The sequence below is a fragment of the Clinocottus analis genome, unplaced genomic scaffold (genome assembly GCF_023055335.1).
Source record: "Clinocottus analis isolate CAN_PGR_092001 unplaced genomic scaffold, fCliAna1.0.p SCAF_7, whole genome shotgun sequence".
In the NCBI taxonomy this organism is placed as follows: domain Eukaryota; kingdom Metazoa; phylum Chordata; class Actinopteri; order Perciformes; family Cottidae; genus Clinocottus; species Clinocottus analis.
The window spans coordinates 19,468,864-19,475,271 of record NW_027176229.1 but is presented as its reverse complement, the minus strand read 5'-3'; positions in this window follow the sequence as shown (position 1 = coordinate 19,475,271).

The window sequence follows — 6,408 nt, the reverse complement described above, 5'->3', positions numbered from 1 at the left end:
ACCCTGACTCCAGCTAAATGCTAAATGATGCTCGTGTCTAGTCGATGTCAACTTGTTATTCAGATAAACTCTATGTCTAGATTTTCAGCTTGTTTGGGTGATCTGCGCCCATGGGTAAAAAAAAACAACCTAATAATACAACTCTAGGGACTAGGGAAAAAAACATAACCATCTTGTTTCCAAATCTTATAATTGATAGCTCTTTTACACTTGGGAAAAGCTCCCAGGGGAAAGAAATCTCATGGGGGGCGTTTTTATATGTTGGCACTGACTTTGTGTTAAAGGAACCACAATAGTGTCATAAAGATGATTTGTTTGTTTTTAGAATTATTATTCATGTATTTGTTAGTCAGGGTATTTGTAAATCCAGCTGTTTTTCTCTCTTTGTGATTATTTGGATATTTTTTGTTGACTTGGCTCAGGTATTGAGTATTTATTTTGCCACTGAAAGTCATCCACCTCTAAATTGTGTGATGTGGTATGTTACACCAAAACTGAGTTTAGTTTTTCTCATAAAAAAGTTGACGTTTCGGAAATAAAATGTTTGTTGATTTGACCAGAAAAACTTGCAAATTAAAAATCTGTATAAAAAAAAAAAAAAAGAAAGGGCGAATGAATAAAAATCAAGAATTTATATGAGCCAAAGATTAGCAAATGGCACCCAATTATTTCAACATGCGCATAAATTGATACCTCCACTCACGCGCACACACACACACACACACACACACACACACACACACACACACACACACACACACACACACACATTCTGATCAGCAACTCAGCCTTGCGTGGCTCTCACTTCGTCAGTGGAGGTGTCAGTGTCCCCATGGCAACTGTATAATGGGGCAGGCCTAATTCAATCCCAGGGGCGAACGCCGGGTCTGCGGAGACGCAGAGGGAGAATTGGTCTGGATCTGAAACCCATTCGAGTCAGAGCTGATGTGTTTTAGCCGCCGCACGCTCAGTCACCGAAGAGAAAACATTCCGTCTTCACTCGTACCCAACTTTCACGTTCACTCTTAATCTCTTCTTTTGGCATAAATCCTCTTCGCTCTCTTCCTCCTTTCATTCTCTCTCTCTCTCTCTCTGATTATTTTCACCGCGTTCCTTCTCCCTCTCACTTTTATTCACTTCTATCTTTCTCTCTTCACGACTCCTCTCCCTTGCCTCTCTTTCTTCCTCCTCGCTCCCCCCCTCCTCTTCTCCATCTCTCTCGCGCGCTTTGGTCTCCACTCAATCAATACCTCAAACTCTCTCTCCGTCTCCTCTCTCTCTCTCTCTCTACCTCTCTCTCTCTGACATTCAGACTCAGAAAGCTGATAGGATTTCATTAGTACCTCTGGATCTTGTTGTATTATTGTTATCCCTCCCAGAAGAAGACAGGGATTAGCGCTCGGGCTGGAGACAACTTAAAGTAATAAGCCTGGAGCCAACAGTCCACAATCACACATACGCAGATAGAGAGCACACACACACACACACACACACAAAAAGGTGAGCAGGGGAAGGGAAGGAGAGAGGAGGCGTTAAAGATCCACATGCAAAAAAAGGGAGGAGGCAGCCAGCGCACGGTTCCCGTATTGTTATGGCCGTGGCAAACCAATCACACAGCTTCATACATGCAGCCCAGTGAGAGCGCCAGGCTCGCAGCTTGTTAGGGAGGGAACAGTTTGTTACAGCGGGAGTGTGGTGTGTAACTCCTGTCACTGGTTCTGCATATAGAAAGGCCTGGGACTGGCCCGGGGCTATCTGTGTTTGCAGATGGGGGGAGGGGAGGAAGGAAGTGGGAAGATTTGCATCCCTTTGACTCTGTATCTCCAAGCACCAGAGGAAGAGGCAGAGGAAGGAGGAGAGGGAGGAGGAGGAGGAGAGGACAGGAGAGGAGAGGCTGTGTGAAAACACCCCAAAATGATACTGGTGGAAACTGTTGGCGGGGGAGCTGTTGCTGATTGGTGCCGTCGAGCTCTCCTCATGCAGGAGTTTAATCCACTCGGATTTACATATTGTAGTGTCGGCCACAGTTGCACTTGACGTAAAGTGTTTTTCGCTAATACAAGCCCAGCCACACTCATGAGAGCGGGAGAGAAGATCTCGAGCCGAGGCTGCACTGTTCACACAGCCATGCGCGGGCTCCGAGATTGGCCATTACATTGACTTGAATAGATTTCTTGTGTGCATGAATAGCCCAGTGAGAAGAAAAAGAAGGGGGGAAAAAAGGACTATGTTTCCTCTCCATGGGTTCATATTGATATTCATAGTGGCTCTCCACACCGAGAGCACAAATGTCACTGAAAGCGGCCTTGATATATGCTCTCATTCTCTCCTCTTCCTGTCGCTCCATCCCTCTTTCTCTCTGTCTCTCTTCCCCCTTCTTTGTTCCCCGTTCGCCGGACGCTCGCTGCCTGCTGCTGCCGGAAAGAAGAAGGGGAAGGGAGAGAAGAAAAAAAAAAAGCCCACTGGATGATGGAGTGAGTGTGGGACGCCACGCTGTTACTCATTTAGGCTTTTAATCAACCAGCGATGGAATGTTAAAGCCGTCTCTCCACCTGTAAAGCCGGCTAACCTTGACTATGGTGTTGTTTACTCCTGCAGTGCTGCCCCCAGAACCTCAGCCCATGCCGCACTCACTATTAAATGTCACATTTTCAGCTCACCATATACTCACCTCTATCCGTTCCTTATCAACGTCTGCCTTCGCCATGCCACGGAAAAATTCAACATGCCAATGTCGGTGTGACGTCCTGTTGCGTGTGTGCTTTCCGTCTCTGAAACATATCAGGCGTGGAAAAGGGGATTCGAGTAGGTTTTCCCTTCATTTCTCAGCATTCATTTGTGACATTATAAACACCGGGAGACAGATTTAGAGCGTTTGGACAGGCATCCGGCAGAGTGTTGGCAATAACAGTGAAAGATGAAGTGGAAGTATTTTTGGGTGGGAGCACTCGGGTCGCAGGTGCATAAATCACCGTGTATTTGTTAATTGTCCTTGGGAAATCGTTGGACGAGAGCACTGTTGGCTCCGGTTCGCGGCTCCGGCTGGGAAGTATAGGCAAGGTGCGGGGATAAACGTGGAGTTATTTGCTTCCCCGCTTTCCTACCGAACCATCCTACCTCGATGAATTAGGTACTAACACTGCACTGACAACAAGCGTGCATGTGAGAAAAAAAAGAGGACAAACTTTGTTGTGAAAGAGTCACGAGTGCAATTCAGTAAAAACGATATGCATAAAGCAAACACCAGACGAGGCCCTGCAGAGTAGCTGGTGGTAGTTCAAATGACATTTGGCTGTCTTGTTATACATAGCTCAATATCTTCCAATAGCTTATAATGATTACCAATACTGGAACCAATAAAACATTTGTGAGCCAGAAATTGTGAAGGAATAAAATGAAATGATGTGTGTAACTTTGTTCTAACGCTTTATGTCTCTCCGCGGCTCGTTCCGCTCTGCCTGAAAACTGCGAGAATGTCAAAAGAGGTAAAAAAGATGGCACCGCAGTGTGTGCTCAGGGTGTAAGTTATGGCTGTAACTTTCTCACTCTGTCAGGCGCTTTAACCGTCTGTCCTGGAGGACACATTAACTTGGTATCCTTAAATAAAGTCCTTTAAATAAAGCTGGGGGAGTTAAATAATGAGAAAGCTGCTCCCACTGTCCTTTCTGCTTTTAAATGAACCTCTGCCTTTCTTATTAATGTCCCCTTATCGCTCATCACAGCCACTGACCCGCTGCTGTAACCCTTTTCCACTCAACCACATGAGAAGCTCCGGCAAGTGGTCGCCGCAGAAATAATTGAGGGCAATTTTCAAATTAAAATTTAAACCCCTCGTCCATCTTCAGGCGCTGGGAGGGAGCCGAGCAGAGGGGTTTTGGGGCTGATGACTTGATCAGGTTTTGCGAGCTGGGCAGGTACTCGGGCCGGGCGAGGTGGCATGATGAACGAGGGGCATTAATCTCTGTGACAGAGAGAGAGGAGTTAGCAGCGGTGATAGCGGCGCTAACGGCTTTAATTAGCATTTAATCAGACGCCTCGGGGCCGATGGAGGGGGAGAGAGGAGATCAAACTCAAGCGGCCCTCTGTAAGAAGAGGAGGAAAGGAAGACCGTCCCCGCTGGTAGAAGCCGGGCTGATGCTGCAGGCTGTGTTGAAGAACACATGCCTATGATCCTTTTTTTTTGTACTGTAATGATAGCAAGATGGATGCACCGCAGAGGCCTTCAGTGTTAGAAGAACATTGACTGCACTTGTAGATGCCGTAAACGTTCAGGCGGTGCGCTTTTCCTCGATAGTGCGACTTCACAAGCACTGGAAAGATAGTTTTTTAGAAAAAGGGATAGTAGAGAATGGAGATATATTCTGGGGTCCAAAGCATATTTGTGGAACCAGAACATATACCACCAAATTATGGAGTTGCTTTCAGGTTCCACAATCCTGAAAATGTTGTTAGTTTTCTGTATAAACACTATTTATTACTTCTTAGGCTTAAACTCCGTTAAATCATTAGTACAAATGATGGCAATGTAAATCAAAATTCAAAGTGAGAAACCTTTAAAATGTTGAAAAGTCAAGTAGGAGTATTTCTGTCAAAATCATTCAAACACTATAATGTTGTGTTGCATGCAATGTGATATACTAACAGGCAGCAAACAGAGAGCGGAAAGCTACATTTTGGCTAAATACAGCAGCTAGTAGTGGTAGTGAAGTTACTGCAGCAAAGGACCATGGGTATTGTAGGATTTACAGAAGATTTCGTGACCCACAGATAGATAAAAGTGGAATGTTTTTGGGAACTCCTATATTTCCACAAACCGCCAGTCACAGCTGCGGACTTAACGCGTTCCAGCGAAGAAGAAGAAGAGAACAAAGAAACACATTCTGTGTAAATTCCAAGATAAAAAGTGGAAGACATTTGTGAGTTGATTAGATTATAAACGGCCTTTGAAGATGCAACCTGCTGCTGGTTAACAGGTAAAGAAAAAAATGTTTTCACTTTCCAAACAGTTGTGCGCGGGGAGCACCGTGTGAACGAATGACAGATGCACTGCTGAGGTAACGATGGGGCTGAACAATTTCCCATGTAATTTCCGAGGGCCATAACGCAGCGTTATCCAAGCTAATCGGCGCGCCGGACCGCTACGGCACAGGGAACAAATACAATCTGGCAGAGAACAAAGGAAGAACCGGTATGCACCAGGGAGCTAATGAGGGACTGACAACCAGGTGCGTGGGGAAAGCGCAGGTGAGGCGATTCGATTGGCGGAAGACCGGCCGGGTCTGAAACAACAGCACGGTTAGCACAAAGATGAGCAAACGACAAGACAGAATACATGCGATACTTTCAGAACCAGTGCTCTGTAGATCCGACTGTCTGACACAAGATGGAGCCTGCAGATTAATACTTTTAATGTCAAGATATGATGAAAGGTACCACAGCATATGGCTTCGCAGCCTCGTCCTGCCACTATAATCTACGCCCTGTAAAGGTGAAACTGTACAACGGTTGCACAGGAAAACGCCAAGGCCCGAATGTTGTCGGCACGAGTGTGTGCGAAAGAGATGGGAAAAGAGAGGGAGCGAAAGCTCTCAATGGGAGTTTTGATGGTGACGTTGAGGAAGAGGGCTTTTGGCATGAAAAGGGCCGGTGTGTGATCATAATGTCATTAGGAGTATACAGTGAGACAGACCGGAGGAGGCTGCTGCGCCGCGCTACACCCAAGGGACGTCATTACCGACTGGAACTGAGCAGGGACCTGAGCACAGGGCAGACACACAGGAAGTGGTCTTGCGCACACGAACAAGTGTACGCTTACCTGCATGGATGCACACATACATGTGTGTTTTTATGCTCTGACACACACACACACACACACACACACACACCCATCACATCACAAATGGACAGTTCTGTCTGTCCTCTGACAGCAGACGGGTGCTTTTGTTGCTAAACCTGACGAATTCCTCAATATCTAAGCGGACACCTCTTTGGACAAATGTGCCTCATTAAGGAGCGCACACAGATGGACAAAGCGCACACACACAGCCGCGCGGACCGCGAGCTCGTGCTGTGCGAAGTTGCAGTGTGTATACCGGTGTAGCCGTCTGCGCTTCATTACTGTTCACACACAGACAGTTGCAGTGTTTTTGTGTCAATGTTTAATGAGGGGCTGGGAGTCTGGGGACCTTACTGCTGTCAGGAGCTCCTGTAGTCTGGAGCTACCACCTGTTCCCATTCGCTCCCTTAAGGCCTTAACACACACACATGCACACTCACAAGAAGACAGGCACACACAGGCATGCAAACAAGCCGGATCACGTGCAAAAGCATGTCTGTACACACACACACACACACACCTGACAAACTACATACAGTGATTTAGTCATCCTGGTGCACCACTGTCAGTGT